The 18,516-nt window shown below is 42.9% G+C and overlaps 1 protein-coding gene across 1 annotated transcript in view; it reads left to right on the top strand.

Annotated features, from left to right (window-relative positions):
- The first annotated feature begins 8,316 nt into the window (after positions 1–8,316).
- CMKLR1 (chemerin chemokine-like receptor 1) overlaps positions 8,317–18,516 on the top strand; it is a 257,881-nt gene continuing 247,681 nt past the window's right edge. Inside the window, exon 1 of the mRNA XM_085633476.1 lies at positions 8,317–8,487. The gene's annotated coding sequence lies outside the window, so the exon portion shown is untranslated. The remainder of the gene's footprint in view (positions 8,488–18,516) is intronic.

Below are 18,516 nucleotides of genomic sequence, written 5' to 3'. Positions count from 1 at the left end.
TTGGAATATTTTAATTGGAAATGGTTACTATGATGATGCAACCCGTATGGGGCCTCCCGACTCTCATAATAAGTTACTGGGTGGTTGACCTGTCTAATCTCCCCTAGTGTGTCACTCCTATACTGTCTTTGATTTCCTGTAATATAGGGACCATGGTTCCTTAGTGTTACACCATTATAATATACATTACGATTAACGTTGTTTTCCTCCTGCTCTATAATAGAGTGTGAAAACATTTTATTAAAACTATAATCACTTGAGGGGTAGAAATAACTTAGATCCATAGTACGGATCAAACTGTTAATCAGGCCGTCCTTCCAGCTGGTGATGTGCGTTGCTACACGGTTATCCTTAAAGGTAACAACGATGCAATCACCCTCGGTGGATTTAAATCTATGACCCACCCAATCGACTCTCCTAACATTAGTTATTTTACCACTGATGTGGCGAGGGATCGGTCTATGGGCGGTTAACCAGTGACTTACTTTATTTTTCAGGTCCCCATGTCTCTCTACCTTGCCCTCTTCTAGTTGTGGTACACCTATCATTACTATGGTGTATAAATGGGATTCAGGGGGGAGATTAATGTGAATGGGTTTTTTATTTTGTTGTGGTAGCATAAGCATTTGCGCTGGTCGTATATTGGTAGCTGTATTTACTGTTGATATGGGCTCAGCCTGATCGTCAAATAGAACAGGAGATAAACCTTCCGTGGCCCATTCACTCTCGTCACTACCTGCTGTTGGACCATCTAAGGTAGTCGGCATAGTCAGCGCTACTGCTATTTCATTGTGCACACTTATAGGCGGTTTTGGATCATTATGATCTATTACACCCAAAAAAGAGGTGGATGCCAAATTAGGATAGACAATTTCTATATTGTCAATCTGTGTGGGTGCAGTGGAAAGTTTGGACATGCTAATAGAATCCTTGTTTTGAAGCTTCTCAAACTTCACTAGGAATTGCTCTATACTAATAATTTTTTCGCTTATGGGCTGTAGGAGAGATCTAACTAACTGTTCCAGTTCTGTTAAGTATAATTTGTCTAATGTACCCGCCCTTTCGGTTTGACTTGTCTGGTCTATGAGAGTTTTGATATTCTCTGACTGCTTTTCTTTGGACAGTAGTACATCTTGCTTTGGGGATGTTGCAATCACATTAGATGTTCTCGTAGTTGGTTTAGCCAGTCTGAAATTTAGCCAAACATCTTTTGCTGAGGGCTTGTGGTTACCTAGGGGTCTATAAGTTTTCCTCACAATTGATTTTGTTTTTTTTCCATAACGCCGTTTCATCTTTTTTAAGGAAGACGGTTTATCTACTACTGTTTTATTAACTAGGGGAGAACTTTCTGCAAGTACTTCCCCTGGGGAATTTAATGACATGTTTCCTGGTTGAAAATGGGCACAAATTATCCCCACAGTTAGGGACAGACAAGGGGCTTCCTTCTATACTATCTGGTGGAATAAGTGAGGCTAATGATATGTTATTTATACAACTTTTACCACTAGGTAACCCTGTAAAAGATTGAAACAGAATTGAATCCTCCGCGTTAGTAAAGGACTCCACAGTGTTGTTATTAGCAGTTGTATACATTAAAAGGTTTGGGAAGCACATATTTGGGGTCATTGAGAGACGCCTCTCCGTGTTTTGAATAGCATCTGCAACTACACCTATAGTTTTTTGTAACATTAGGTCTATAGCTGTAAGTGACGGTAGTGGTGTAGATGGTACAGTTTTATTTCTAGTAGATGATCTTGTGGCCACGGGAGTCTTTCTTGCTTTAGTCATTCTATACGGAATCACCGGAAGAATAGCTACCAAACTGGGCACTTAATTAAGGCAGCACTTAACAGCTGTAAGAAACCATACGGGCAATCATACGTCCTACGGGCGCAATAATAATGTCACCTCAATGCTTTGGCCCGGAATGATGAAGATTACCAAGGGGGTGGCCCGTCCCGTCTCCTTCGGTCCCCTGAGAGCCACAGAGGGCCCGCCCTTTGCCCGGGCTTAGCCCGGCGCCGCCCGCGCGCGGTCCCGCGACGCGGGGTGTGATGATTCTTTTTAAAGCGCCTCCGGGCGCTAACCAGGTCACGCTGCTTCCGGCGTGGGTCCGGGGAACCTGGGTAATGTAGTCTTAGCTCACCCTCCCTCCGCACTGCGGCCACGAGGAACTTAAACGCGGCGGCGGGAGGGGAGGGATGAGCGATGCAGCAACTGCGGGACGGCAAGCTATAGGGTCAGCCAACGTTCAAGTACAGCCAGGGACAGCAAAGAGGCCACAACACAAAGGACACTCAGGGTGCTGGTATTTGTTTACTGAGTACACGTATGGACAAGTCTGGTGGATGGATTATAGTGGATTTAAAAATAGAAGATCATCCACTTACATTAGTAGGATACTATGGCCCGAACCAAGATGATTGTGAACCCTTAAAATCTTTTTTTACAAATGTATTAGATTTCTCTGGCCCAGTGAAAATGTCGGGAGATTTTAATATTATTTTGGATCCCAATGTGGATAAATCCTGTAGCAGTAGGGCTATGCCCACCATGAAATCTCGGGCTTTTCTGAGATCTATGATGCGGCAGCATGCTCTTAGTGATATATGGAGAGAGAGGGTAGGTACTCGATTAGGTGTATCATTCCACAATACAAAATATGGGCATAGATCAAGGATCGATTATTTCCTGGTAGAATTGAGTTTGAAACAGGAGGTGTTAGACATTGAATATCTTCCCGCACACCTATCTGACTACTCTGCAGTTCTATTAACACTCAGAAAGAAGAGTCAGCATAAAGATAGAAGGTGGACTATGGGCCGCACTATTTTCTCAGAGACAGATACCATGGAGGGCCTGACGGTAGATGTAGGGGAGTTTCCTTGGATTAATTGTGGTTCTGCTTCAAATGGGACAGTATGGAATGCGATGAAAGCCTTCATCAGAGGGAAAATTGCAAATGTACTTACTTATCGAAATAGGCAGTTTAGACACGAGCTTAGTAATTTGGAAGCAAAAATAAGAAAGATAGAGTTAGATAAGTTTATGACAGCGGATAGCAGCACCCATGGGGAGGAGAGATTGACATCTATTAAAAATCAATGGAAAGAAACCCTACAAAACAGGATCAAGAAAAGATGGGAAGCAAGTAAGTTAGCCCACTTTGAGTATGGGGAGGGAGCAGGGAAGCTCCTAGCCTGGAAAATCAAGTCTGACCAAAATAGAAATTATATTAATGGTATTAAGTTGGGCCAGCATAGTACAATGTTAACAAGGGACTCCGAGGTGGAAGATGCTTTCTTTGAGTACTTCCGGAACCTTTACTCGGAAGAGGAAGAGGTCTCAGAAGAGGAGGTAGTAGCCTGGTTATCAGAGTCTGCAAACCCATTGGACCAGGTTCAGAAAGTGATTCTTAATCAGGAGGTAACGGAGGAAGAAGTGAGGAAGGTCATACAAACATCTAAAGGTGATAAAGCCGCAGGTCCCGATGGGATACCTGTGGAATTGTATAAAACCTTTGGGGGAAAACGTAATCCCCTTTTTGACAGAGGGAATTAAAGAGATCTTGGACAATGGGATACAACTCCCAAAATCTTGGAATGAAGCGACGATCTCCCTTATTCTAAAACCCGGTAAGGACCCCACAAACCGCGAAACATACAGGCCTATATCCCTTTTGAATGCAGATTATAAAATCTCCCCTTCTATACTGGCAGGGAGATTAAGCAAGGTTGCAGGAGGGATAATCCACAAAGATCAGAAGGGATACATCAGAGGGAGGCACATCCATGAACTAACATACGGGTTTATTTGAGCAATTGATGTGGCAACAGCGTATTCTGTACCCCCTTGCGGTTATTATGATAGATGCCGCTAAGGCATTTGATAGGGTCAGATGGTTCTATCTGTTTGTGGTCTTGAAGAGATTAGAATTAGGGGATAAATTCTGCAGGGCTGTACAATTAATATACCAAAATCCCATGGCCAGTGTCCTGGTAAATGGCAATCTAACCACACCCTTTAATATTACAAGAGGCACAAAACAGGGGAGTCCTCTATCTCCCCATTTATTTAATCTGTACATAGAGACTTTTGCCCAGAAATTGAGAAAGGCAACAAACATCCCTGCCTTCCGTTGGGGGTCTTGGGAGAAGAGACTTGGTTATCCTTACTTCTGACCTTGAGGCCACATTGTCACCTCCCCTTCAGTTAGCTACAAGGTTTGGCAAACTTTCAGGCTACCAGATAAATAAGTCAAAAACTGAGATCATGGTCTGGAATCAGAGGATAGATAACCCTCTGATTAAAAAGGATATGAAATACTTGGGGATTAAAATAGTAGAAGACATCAAAAAAATCACGGAAACTAACCTATTAAAAATCTATAAGGAAATAGTCCAACAATTGAAGAATTGGGTATACCTTCCCTTTACGATATTTGGACGAGTTAACCTGGTTAAGATGGTGATACTGCCAAAAATCACATATCTATTTAGCACCATACTACTCCATTTTGAGAAATCAACGATTGATAAAATTCAACAGGCTATAAATTCTTTCATTTGGGCATATAAAGGGGAGCGGATATCTTGGAAAAAGTTGCGGAGACAAAGAGGAAAAGGGGGTCTGTCACTACCAGATATCCAACTATATGCCTGGGCTTTTCAAATTTCAAACTCGAGAATGCTTTTTAGAACCTCAGATGATTCGGATATAGGATCTATGTTGTCTGCAATGACAAGGAGAGTAGAGGGGGTCATAGTGGTTTCCTCTTTAAGTTCGGGGACCCTAAATGTTTTCGAAAGTTACGCTGAAGGTGTTACAAGCTTTTACCAGGATGTGGTACTTGATACGTAGGCGGCTTAGAGTAGATTATTATTCATTCCACGCACCAATATGGGATTCTCCAGGGAACTGTTGAACGCCTTAAGGATAAACTGGCGTGGTCAATGAGGGAGACAGGTGTTCTGGTGTGGGGCGAGATTATGCAAGATGGACAGTTAATCCCATGGAGTGAGATGAAGGATTTTATGAAGGACAAAATGTCTTTATTTAAATACATACAACTTAAGAGCTGGGCGCAGGCACAAAAAACACCATTGGGTGTGGTTACTGAACTAGAGGAGATGTTGGCCAGTAAACCTCCAGGTGTGAAAGAAGTATCCATGTGGTATTGGGCTCTGCAGGATAACATAGACGGAGAATTCACCTTGGTAGAAGATATCTGGGGCAGATGCCTGACGAGCTGCAATTTACAACATAACTGGCAAGTATCGATGCGCACACTTTATTCTATTGTCAAGCCTGCATTTTTGATAAGGAACCATTTCTTCTCAATTCATAGGGCATATATAACTCCAGAGAAGCTGTCCAAAATGGGGAAAGGAAAGCCGGCGGCCTGTGTAAAGTGTGGCTTGGAAAAAGCAACAGATATACATATGTTTTTCCAATGCATACATATTCAAAGTTTCTGGCATGATGTTGAATCAACACTTACAGGCCGTCTGGGAATACACATTAAGGTAAGCCTTGAGCAAATTATCTTTGGGGTTAAGGAGGGTGTGACAGGAGCACCTAGGAATTTGTTGTTTTACGCACTATTGCTAGCTAGAAGAGAGATCTGTCGCAATTGGATATGTGAAGCACCACCGCTGCATGCAAAATGGCTAGAACCCATGTTCTATGTGTCTTGAATGGAGTTGTTGGGTAATGGGTCCAAAAAGAGGAAAACATTTTGGGAGATCCTAAATAATTTGGTAGGGGTTAACCAGAGCCAGGGTGTGGCTTAGTGTATAGTATTTAAGGTAACAAGAGGAATCCCCTGTCCAATGATTATGCCTATAGAACTCTCTGACTTGGCTGCTGTGGCCCCCCACAATATATTTCAGGCAGCCTGCCGGGAAATCGGACGTTATCTGAGAGTGACATATCAACAGGAGGGTGATGTACTTTTGGACCTGCGCCTTTCCCTCTTCTCTCCATCACGATCAGTGGCGGGCCAGTGGTCTTTCCCGGTTATAGAGGTTTTTGGCAAATGTAAGAGTCATCAATGCCTGAGGTGACTGAGGACAAAAAAAAAAGATGAACTCACCACAGTTTGTTGTGCAAAAGTAGGTCGCACACTGCTCGTCACACCAGCAAGTTGCCCCAAAGGACTGTGGGAAATGTAGTGGCGACGGAGGGTACGCCTATGCCACGATGTGTAAAAAGAACAGTACGTGTTGCGTTAGCCATCCCTGGACACGTGTTTCGAGGTAGTTGCCTCTCGTCAGCAGGGAGCAGGTCAGTGTAAGGGGGTGCCGTGTGGACTGCCAAAATGTAATTAAAAACAGGTCAAGTACCTCTCATGGCGCGCAGGTGCCGATTCAAGGCTCGTCAGCCCGTTGGCTCAAGGGAGCCGTAATAAATTGTGCAAAAGTAAGTCGCACACTGCTCGTCACACCAGCAAGTTGCCCCAAAGGACTGTGGGAAATGTAGTGGTGACGGCGGGTACGCCTATGCCACGATGTGTAAAAAGAACAGTATGTGTTGCGTTAGCCATCCCTGGACACGTGTTTCGAGGTAGTTGCCTCTCGTCAGCAGGGAGCAGGTCAGTGTAAGGGGGTGCCGTGTGGACTGCCAAAATGTAATTAAAAACAGGTCAAGTACCTCTCATGGCGCGCAGGTGCAGATCCAAGGCTCGTCAGCCCGTTGGCTCAAGGGAGCCGTAATAAATTGTGCAAAAGTAGGTCGCACACTGCTCGTCACACCAGCAAGTTGCCCCAAAGGACTGTGGGAAATGTAGTGGCGACGGCGGGTACGCCTATGCCACGATGTGTAAAAAGAACAGTATGTGTTGCGTTAGCCATCCCTGGACACGTGTTTCGAGGTAGTTGCCTCTCGTCAGCAGGGAGCAGGTCAGTGTAAGGGGGTGCCGTGTGGACTGCCAAAATGTAATTAAAAACAGGTCAAGTACCTCTCATGGCGCGCAGGTGCAGATCCAAGGCTCGTCAGCCCGTTGGCTCAAGGGAGCCGTAATAAATTTTGCAAAAGTAGGTCGCACACTGCTCGTCACACCAGCAAGTTGCCCCAAAGGACTGTGGGAAATGTAGTGGCGACGGCGGGTACGCCTATGCCACGATGTGTAAAAAGAACAGTATGTGTTGCGTTAGCCATCCCTGGACACGTGTTTCGAGGTAGTTGCCTCTCGTCAGCAGGGAGCAGGTCAGTGTAAGGGGGTGCCGTGTGGACTGCCAAAATGTAATTAAAAACAGGTCAAGTACCTCTCATGGCGCGCAGGTGCAGATCCAAGGCTCGCCTTTGGGGCAACTTGCTGGTGTGACGAGCAGTGTGCGACCAACTTTTGCACAATTCACCACAGTTTGTGTCAACAACAGAGCAAATAGTCCCCTCCGTCTGCTGGTACCAAGAGCGAGATACACATACAAATGCAATGCCACCAAATAAACCGATTTCCCTTTCAGATAACGCAATGTCTGTGGAGAAAGCCAAATTCCTGATTTGTGTAGGTTGTTTCCACCTCAGCAATATGACTTGACTAAACACTGCAGCCATAATTACAGTTCCTTTGAAAAGAATGTTGAATGTGCTCAGGATCACACAATTTGTAACAGGAAATACACATACATAAGGCAAATGGATTCACAGGCTGTATAAAGTTAAGCTTGATGACGCAAGCATTACTGGTTACTTCAAAGTCCAAAAGATGTAGTGTTGGTGAGCGCGGCACGCCTGGGCTGGGACTGTCCGATTTGAAGGACACTGGTGGGGCTCCGAGACGTGCTGCTCCGGTTTCTCTTGTTTCATGTGAACCTCTCTGCTTATGGATGTAGTAATTAAGTCCAGCAGGAAAGATGTAGTTTCAGTAGATATATTAAGTTCAGTTACAGGTTGTTGAGTTCTTGTGAAGCAGCCCCACCAGGAGCAGCCTGCCTGCTGCTCAGCCCATGCTCCAACTGTCACGCTTCACCTCACAGGCACCCAAACATTCCATTCAGCATCATCACACCAACATTCCACTCAGCACACAGCACATTCACACTGGCTGAGCAGCTAGGGAGATAATGACAGGATATTAACATGAACAAGATACTACAGTATTATTTTGCAATGTGAACGTTTTAGGCAATTTAACAAAAGCGCATTCTCAAGGCAAGGATGGTATTTTTGTGCCTCCTTCTAAAGCTAGGAAATATTTTCGCAACATTTGGATGGTATAGAGCTGACACACAAACTTCAGTAGAGCAACCAAACAATCTGACGATGTTACACGAAAAGCAGAAGCGTGAGCACAGTATTTTCATCTATTGGCAGACCACGAATGCCAACCCCATTTCCTCTTCCAGAATAGCTTTCTTACTTCTGTGAAAATGATGTCCGAGAAGGGTGCTTGTTTTCGTCTGCTCCGATAAGCACCAGAATCGGAAAGTCTTGAAGAATTTCGGCGTTCACCAGCGGCGACTGAGCTCACTTCCAGCCAACCAGGTAACACCAATTTAAAGAGCCAGGTCTATTTTAAATGTGATTATGTATGAAAGCTTATTGCCTCTAGAGGAAAAGCTGCTACTGTTCTATAAACATAAACCTTACATTTTATGCAGTGTGCAAGCACTTCAGGAATAATGAAATGATATTCTTAATCATTCAAATAAAAATAACAATAGGAATAAAATAACTAATATTTAACATGGCACTGTAAACCTCAGTTTTTGCAATTTGGTACAATTTTCTAAATCATGTGTAATAAGTACCCAAATGAATGGTTCTGCGCCCGTAAATCCTGGAGAGATTTAAGGCTGATAATTCCATTTTTGGATTTAAACCTTTACATTTCAAAAGCAAGCTCTTAAGTCGCTGAGCTACCACAGCTGACACTTTTAGAACATTTCAACAATGGCAAACCCGAGGAGTGTCTTAAGGATGGTGTATAAAGACTGTGAAATAATCTCTTATGCAGATATTGTTTTCGTATGCAATTAGGAATACTTTAGGCCGTATTTAGAATTTGATGGATGCAGATGAGCTGTCGGAGATCGGTGGTTCACCGGTCCTCTGCCATAAAACACAGCCCGCCCTAATTAGAGTTTGGAGTTATGACAAATGAACCACTGACGCTCATCTGAAACATCTGTCTGCCCACAGTACCTTAGTCAAAGATTTCCCAGTTGAAAAACAAGTATTGCATCCGCCATATATAGAATCTGTTGTCTGCAAGCAGATGCATTGAAAAAACTACTCTACACCGGTTCTGGAGGGAAAAAGTATACATAGCGAATCGTTCACACACTGGCTCAACAATCAGCCCATGGAAGATGTTCCTTCTGCTGAGAAGCCTTGGAATGTATATGGGAGAGCCAGGTTGTGGACCAAATGGCTGTTACTTTGCAAAGTCTAAGGTAAGGCTCAAACAAGAATTTTACTAAAAGGTACATGTTTTGCTGAAATATCAATATTGGCATATATTAACTTTACATTTACCCGAACAAAACATATAGGATAAGGCAAACAAAACACCACACGTATGTGAACAACTGTGTCACATGCATTCCAATATTGCCAGTAAAATGTGAAAACATAAAAAAAATATTTTAACAATTGTTTGGTTATGTGTAAAATGCAAAATCTTGACAAAATCTTAAACTTTTAAAAATAGTAAACGCACAAAACGTGCATGCAACCCATTGTTCCCAAGAACCTTGTTACATAAAAAAAACACTTGCATAGCTCTAACCTCTCACATTATGTCGCATCAAACATCAAGAGATTCCCTCAACTTTCAACCTCAATATATAAAATCAGAAGTACTTCCAGTAACTTTTGAAGGTATTTGATGGAACTGCACTAAAATTATCTCCATGCAACAGATGAGGAAGCAATAATTCTTAAAGTGCAAAATCTGGAAAACCCGACTTGGTTTTACCTTAAAATCAAATATGTAAAATGTGAATTACATTGCTCCAGTCACCAAAAATTAGGAGAGAATAAAATGTGCTGTGGTTACATGAGAGGTCGTAATTGGAAGACATTGTACGACCGTGGAAGTCTTTTTCGTTAATATTCCTTGGGCACTGTTAAGTTGTTAAACTTTCTATGTATGCCATAAAGTGCCCACCTCCTTACACCTAACTTCCTACTATTTTACCAATTCTGGAATTTTCAGTTCTAGCTTAATGAATTCTTGGTTATGTGGATTTAATTTGCTTACATTGAAATAATTACATCAACAAAAATGAAAACAGATTGGTAGCTAAAATTAATCTCAGGACTAGAGCCATTTGACATTATTTAAAGTTTGGCAGCAGATCAGTTTGTGCACCATATCAGAATTTGTTTTACTCGACTACCCTTTAGGAGGACAACCCTCCATAATTATATATCTTCCTCTGCCTGCAGAGCCTGGAAGAGATCTTTTTAATTCATATATGAAGGTGACATATCTGATACAATGCTCCCTATGTGAAGATCTTATTGCCATGGGGATTTCTATTACATTTAGAAACTTTGGAGAAGGAAGAGAGGAGAGACAGCCATTTGGTGGTCTCATCTGAGTAAACATTATGGGCTCTGATAGCAAAAGGATTTCCTGTTGTAAATTTTAGTTTATTTCTGAAAATACCACATTTAGACCTGCCAAGAATTTACCAAGGGGCTCTTGGTGGGCATAAATAAATGTACTACCACAGTCACAAATATCATTGAAGTTATTGGAAAGAGGCATTCCAAAGCTTGGTATGACTTGGAAGTTTGGGAACGCCAACAAACATGTATATTTGTGGGCATTCCCAAACTCAAGTCCACCATCCAAATAGTAAGAGATTTACTCCACCTAAGGGCTAGAATAATTCTGCTTCCAGGATAGCAAGGGAAAAAGATCATGCCCAGAGTTTCTGGGTGGTGTAGGGCTAGAGATTTCTTGTGAGGCCCGTCATCCCCAGTGTGGTCCTCCCCAACATTTTTGTCTTCAACCCTCCTGTTTTGCTGACTTTGTTTTTACTGGTTGTAGGACTCTGCACATGTCACCACTGCTATCCAGTGATAAAGTGCTTGCTAAACATTTAAAATGGGCTTTTACCCAATTACCAAATTTAATTTACATGTGAGTTGTAAAGTGGTACTACATGTACCCAGGGCCTATAAATGAAATGCTACTTATGGGTCCGCAGCACTTATTGTGCCATCCACTTAAGTACCCTTTAAACATGTCTCATGCCTGCCATTGCAGCCTGTGTGTGCAGTTTTAAACTGCCATTTCAACCTGGCAAGGCAATCCTATTTTCAGGTCCAAACCTCAAATTGTAAAACATTTGTCATCCTTAGGGAAGGCCTTAGCTAGCCCATAGGGCAGGGTGCAATGTATATAAAAGGTTGGACATGTACTTTTAATTTTTATGTGTCGTGGTCTTAAAAAAGTCTTAAATTCATTTGTCACTACTGTGAGGCTTACCTCTCCCAAAAGACAGTAGTGGGTTTCCTTATTACATTTAATAAGAGGTATATTGCAATTGGTAGAAGGTTGACATCTTGAGTTTGGTGTCTAAAGAATTGTATTTAAAAGCCCTCTTTAGTGGTAAAGTTGGATTTTTAATATAGCCTTATAGCCCGCCGTAGCGGGCTATGCCGGCTATTAAAGGCCCTTGCAGCGTTAAAGGCCCGAGCCGAAGGTGAGGGACTTTAACAAGGCAACGGGACTCTAATAGCTGGTATAGCCCTGCTATGAAGGGTTACTAGGCTATTAGAACATTCTGCCACTAGAGGGCAGAATGTTCTAACAAATTAAACAAAGGCTTCAGGGAGCGCGAGGGGACTGAAATCCCCTCAGGCTCCCTGGAGCCTTTGTTCACAGTCACAAAGAAGCATTGGAATGTTGGAGTTCTGGGCTTATACCAGCCATTATAAGCCCGGAGCTGCTCCATTGTTTTCAATGGAGTTTCCAACGTTCCAATATTCTAATTGTGGATAGCGTAAAAGTAGCATTTTCATGTGATTAGAACATTGGAATGTTGGAAGCTCTATTGAAAACAATGGAGTGCTCTGGGTTTATAATGGCTGGTATAAGACCGGAGCTCCAACATTCCAATGTTTCTTTGTGCACAGCTCTGGCTGTGAAGACAGGCTTCAGGGAGCCTGAGGGGATTTGAATCCCCTCGTGCTCCCTGAAGGCTTTGTTTTATTTGTTAGAACATTCTGCCCTCTAGTGGCAGAATATTCTAATAGCCTAAGCCTTATAGCCCTTCGTAGCAGGGCTATACCGGCTATTAAAGTCCAGCTGCTTTGTTAAAGTCCCTCGCCTTCAGTTTGGGCCTTTAACGCTGCAGCGGGCCTTTAATAGCCGGTATAGCCCGCTACGGCAGGCTATAAGGCTATATTATGAAAATGCTACTTTTACGCTATTCATTTGGTGCCTGCAGCCTGATCCTGGGTCGCAGGGCTAGATGTAGCTAGCAGTTTTACTTTGTGCATTGCTCTCAGACAGTGAGACAAAGGGAAAATAGGTGTTAGCAGGATGGGCCACACTGAGTTAACGAGAGGGAGGAGCTGTCACCTATTACACTTGCATATCACAAAGGCTCTACATGAGCACTCTGAAAATGGTTTGACATTTGTCTTTTGTGACTCCAAACAAGCTAGGGCCAGGACAGGGAGGAGGGAGATGCCTGACACCTCATGGGGGAGGAAGCCTCTAGAAGCTTCCTCTACCTTAAAGTGGGCACCAGGTATAAATATTGTACCTCAGGCCACAACTCTTCAGTACACTTCTGGACCTGTGGACAATGCCAGGAAGAAGGTCTGCTTTGTTGCTGAAAGGACTTCCATTCTGCCAGAGTGCTGCTCGACTGTGCTGCCTTGATGACCTCTTGCTTGGGTAATAAGGATTGGACCTGCAACTCTAAACCCAGGCTCCCAGAGTGACTGGAGGGCCAGTTCGCTGGCCTCCTTATCAAAAGTCTCAGGGACAGAACACGCTTTCAACAACCTTGAACCCAGCGCCTAGACTCTGCTATCTGTGTGGCCTGCCCTCCCAAGTGGTGCCACCCTAGTCCTGGACCCTTGGAAGTGGGCCTGAAGGTGCTCTGTCAGCCCATCTGTACATTTAGCAAAACCAATGCATCTCCTCCATGGCGCAGCACATCTGCAGGAGATCCAGTGCATCGCCTTTTCTGCTCCAATCTTCCCACCTCAGAGCTGACACTTTGTCCTTGCAGCGCAGACTACCCTGAAGCATGGACTTCGCATTGGCCATCACGGCCCTTTGGAACCGCCGTGGTGCGATGCATCTCCATGCAAGGACATTGCATCGCACCTTGCAGCTTCCCGGAAACGCTGTTGCAGGATGCATCTCCTTGCCCATTCCTTGCATTGTCTCTGTTGCGTGGTGCATCCTCAATGAGGTACTGTGTTCAGTGGCCCTAAGCGGGTCCCTGTACCCGGCCCACGCTCCATCATGGTTGGCCTGAATTTGTGACTTTGTCCTAATCTGGCATGCCCAGATATCCACAGTTGGCGCTTTGTGCTTTTTGGTGATATTTTCACTGAATCATTTAGACTTCCATATCTCTGATTCTACTTTGTCGTTTTGGTCTTGATTCTATTATTAAAATGTACTCTATTTTTCTACATTGGTGTGGTATTGTTCTTGTATTGTGCTTGAGTGCTCTGTGCCAAAATACCAGAGGGTTGAGCGCAGATTACCTCGGGTTTGCCTGTGACTTCACTCTGACAAGGGTTGTGGTTGGTACTAGAATAGGGTTTCATCCCACTCATCCAGTAACCCGATTTCTCATATTTCTCCTTAGGGAAAAAAAAAAGAATTCTCTATCAAGAATAAAACAGAAAAATATGTGAAAATTGCACAGGAGGATCAATTCCCCCCTTTTTGGAATTCTACAATATGTATAATTCCTCACAGCATGAACAAGATCTGGCAATGATTGTCACAAGATGTTTCCATTAGCACAACTGAAAGCATGCAAATGCTGCAGCTTTCTATGTTTACTACAGCAAATGTTGGCAAATTTTAAAAAAAGCAAAAATATGTTCAGGCAATGATTTAAATCTCTGCATATAGGGGCTCATTACGATGGCAGTGGGACCGCCACCATCAGCCCATCGGTGGCAGTCCCACCACCATCCGAGCCTACATTACCGCCTGCCACAATATGATGGTGGGCGGATGCTTGTCGGTCGGAAAGATCGACTGCCACGGATCTGGTGGGTGCTAGGAGCCTGTCGGACTGTTGGAGGGCCATAATTTAAGTTTTTATTGATAAATTAGACCCTGTGTGACCTATTCACACACTGCATTTTGTAGTGTTTTCGTATTACTACTAACGTACTACTAACATACCACAAAATGTTATGCACATACCTATGTGCCGAGGTGTCCACTTTACTGTCTTTTCTGTACAGAAATCTCCATCCGACTGCAGAGATGTCCACACTCATACGTATACATTTTAATAGTAAATGTGGGAGAGACAGAAGGCAGTGACTGGAAAATGGGGAATGCTTTTTACTAAAGGAGAGGGGTTAAGAAAAACAGTAACAAGGGATTTAGGAAGTTTAGGAGGGGTGTTAGTGAGGGCCAACACCCACCTACAAAAGAGTAGTCCCATTGCTATTCACAAACTGTTCTAGATACTACAGCCAAAAGGACCCTAAACCATTGTAAATGTGCTCCAGCTCAGAGCTGGAGTAGGTCCTGCACCACACATGGCCAACCTCTCATACTTCACACACTCCCATACAACATTATTGAGACCAAGACTTAAGATATAATCCCATAGGAGCTAATGCTATAGTAATTAAATTATATAAACTATTTAAACATATACATACATTTTATTTAAGGTTATAAAATTGGTTATGAATAAATATAATTCATATTTTATTATTAAATATTGTATTGACCATTTCTATATTTAAAAATGAATGTAACAATATTTGTTACAAACAAATACATGATTTTTAATTAATTAACATTAATATTTAGCACCATGTTTTGTAATTCTTTTTTCAAACTTCACCCTATACTTCATCATAGGGAGATCTCTCCCCTGATTGTGGATGACTCAAGTATGCGGAATGTTAAATAGGGTTGTGAAGTCCCTGCTAGAAGTAACTAAAAAGTCTTATTTGAAGTTTTTTTTTTTTTTTTAAATTTCTTTATTAGATAGAGATCACGGGTACAAAAGAAAAAAAAAAAAGAAGAAAAAAAAAAAAGAAAACATAACCCAACATTCCATAAGTTATGCAATGCAGGTTCAATTCAGTAAATTTGAATTACAATAATATTCGGCAGATTACAGTTGTGAAACGGCTGATACATACATATTTGAAGTTTTTACTGACTTGACTCCCTGCTTCGGGGTGGATATGTAAGTCTACATTTCTGAGTCACTTTTCTGTCGTAAATGCTGAATAGCCAAAAGTAGTACATTTACTGAAAAGCGGAAGAGTACGTTAACTTGTTGTAGTCTTTGAGAATAGGGCCTTAGGTTTATTTTCTTCAATTTCTCCATACTTGGAAGTGAAATATTTTTCAGAAATAAAGAATTCGGGATTTGCAGGCTAGTGTGATCCTTTTGACATTTAGTTGCATTTTCAGATAGGCAAGAAGAGAATGATATCTCACAGGTGTTGTTAGAGAGTCAGTGAGTCCATTTGTTGGCAAGGTGTTCTGGCACATTTTTTACTCTTGTCAATTTGGTTACTGTGGGAGATGGGTGAACTACTGGGATGGGGCTGCTCTAGTGGGAAATTACAATCTATAGGAATACTATATTACCAGAGATGAATCCTTCAGGTCAAACATGAACAAATTTCTCTGCACCAAAGGTCCAGAATTGCAGGATAACACGCCGAAATCAGTGCAATAACTATGATTTCTGGATGCTATTATCGATTTCATTGTGAGGCTGAGGGTCGATTGGGAAGCATAAACAGCCAAAGGGCAATTCTGCAACTTGAAATCAGTAATACCATCGTGAAAACTACAGCACCATAGTTACAGCAGCATTTGTAACAGAGGTCTACATGGTACATGCATTATACAAACAGTGCATTTTACTTCCAACATTAGACATCTGGATTCACGTGATGATAGATGGGATAAGCAAGAAGCAGCTGGTAAACGAGGGTGTAAGCTCCACCAAGGGGTAAAAGCAACTCACCTAAATGGGCCAGTTAACGTTAGAGCATCAATCATGAAGGGATGTTTGTACCACTGGCAGTTCCTTCACAGCTAGAGCAGACACAGAATGCCCCCGCGAAGCTCTGCCGTTCTGTTGGCAGCTTTACTGTCTTCGTAGGGTTTTGTACATGACTTTAAAACGTTGCATATTTTTTATCTGCAGCATCGTTATTAACTGAGCAGGGATTTTTAGTGCAGTATTCAATAAAACTAGGGGGTGTTAGGCATGAGGTGTGTAGGGGAAATGAGGGGTGAGCCTAACGAATAGATGCTGTAGCTGCAATAAAAATGTGTCTGTAAAGTGCTACTCTGCCTATCAAATCTATGTGAACTGGCAAACAACAATTTCAAAATCTTGCTAAAAATGTCTTTGCTGCATGGTTACTTCTAAAATTCCTAAATCCTTTGCTTAGGAGAAAAGAACTACTTCATTTTGAAAGGAAGGGGACATTTGTAACCCCAGGTAACGAGCGCAACAGTAGTAATAATTGAATAAGTTGCTCATAAAGTTTCCATATTATCAGGAGTAGAAATTTTGGTATCCAACCTGGTAATAGGAAGCAGGCAAAGATCCTGTACTAATGCCAAGACGTGTATATTAATAGGCGAGTAGAAGTCCTAACGCCAGTGAGTCCCTCGACAGCGTACACGTAAGTACCAATCTGCTGTCGGAGAGGCAGGTGGAGAATGGTGCCCCAGCCACCTATAGAGTGTAGTGGTATGTGCAAGGGTTTTAAACAAAGCGAAGAAGAAATATAATGTCATACGTTTTTTCAGAGACAGATTTTGGCAAACTGCAGCCCATAAACAAACAATCGCCCCCTTGATGTGAGTGCACTTCTCCGATCTCATATTTCTCGCTGAAAACAAAATGTGCTGAAGTGGAAATGAGGCTGTCACCGCAAAAGTTGCCTCCTGGCTTCTTTCCACCAGGGTGATATATATGTGTGCAGTTCGGTCGCTTAATGATAAGTGGCCGGAATGGGCAGGCTGGCAGCGTTTCCTGACATGGCCTCTTTTTCTTTGCTATGAAGGGTGTTAATTGTAATGAGGTCAGTTCATTAACAAAAGTGCTATATTTATTTTGCCGTCTTGTCTCTTGAAACCTGCTCCCGACTGTCAGTTTCTCCATTAATATGCAAAGTGCAAATAAAAATCTTCGAAATGTGCATCTGGACGCGCGCGCGCGAGCACCACTCCAAGGCGCTTGTCAGGGCATCTCAACACTTCTCAGAAAATTGGCCTCTTGCCTATTTATGAAAACTGCTTCTCGTTTCCTGAGGGTGTTATTTATAGCTGCGTTTATCTTCATCGTGTGCACCGTTTTCATGTCAGTTATGGGTATATTGACCATGATCTGCAAAAGCGATTGAAAAGCAAAAATCTGTAAGTAAGTGCATTTTAAAACGGGGTTATCCTACTTTTCACGTAAACTTAGTGCTTGAAATGGAAAAATAGAAGTGCAGGTACTCTGTAGCAGAGTACCTGCTTGTTTCTGAGAAGTGTCGGTACTCTCCAATTAAAAGTATAGCATTTCTCTTGAGAAGTGCTGGTACTCTCCCTCCCACAATAAAAAAGTGCAGGTACTCCGTACCAGACAGTACCGGCCCATTTAAAGCACTGCGTATACTGCATCTCAGTCCTTGCAGGGGCCTACAGGACCTCTTTCACCTGCCAGCCTCAGGGAAGAGGTTTCACTGGAGCAAGTGGAACATTCTCAAGGGAACCTGATCTGATCCCAGCCTTTTATGTTACACAAAGCAGAGGCCGTCCGCCATCTTGGAGTTGTCAGAGTAGAGCTAAGAGGGAATTAATTATGCCTACCTGTACTGAGATGCACAGTGCTTATTTTTTCTACCACCATTTTTTAGTGGGCCCAATACCATACAGCTGGTTACTTATACTTTGTGGGTGCTAACGAGCAATTGATATAACATAGCATATAAATAACTTCTAATCTGGCATATCACCTGAAACAATGCACGTATTTTAAGCGTTCCAGGCAAAAGCAGCATTTTGCCATTCCAAAGCTCAACATACTCAGGGGCTCATTTATGAGCCCCTGCGTCACTTTTGCGCCACCAGTGGCGTAAAACATGCGCCATGTTGCGCCATATTTACGAAGTGACGCATCTAGGTAGATGCATTAATTCGTAAACCCCTGCGCTACATTATACCTGCGCCAGGTATAATGTATGCAGGGTGGGCGTACCCCCGCAAGAAAGGGTCGTAGAAGTGGCTCAGCGAAACCTATGAGATTTTGCTGCGCCACTTCTAGGACGCCAATGCGTCAAAACCTTACGCCTGCCATGTGACGCAGGCCC

This window comes from Triturus cristatus, chromosome 11 (genome assembly GCF_964204655.1).
Source record: "Triturus cristatus chromosome 11, aTriCri1.1, whole genome shotgun sequence".
In the NCBI taxonomy this organism is placed as follows: Eukaryota; Metazoa; Chordata; class Amphibia; order Caudata; family Salamandridae; genus Triturus; species Triturus cristatus.
The sequence above is the reverse complement of the archived record's forward strand: the minus strand, read 5'-3'. Positions and strand labels throughout refer to the sequence as shown.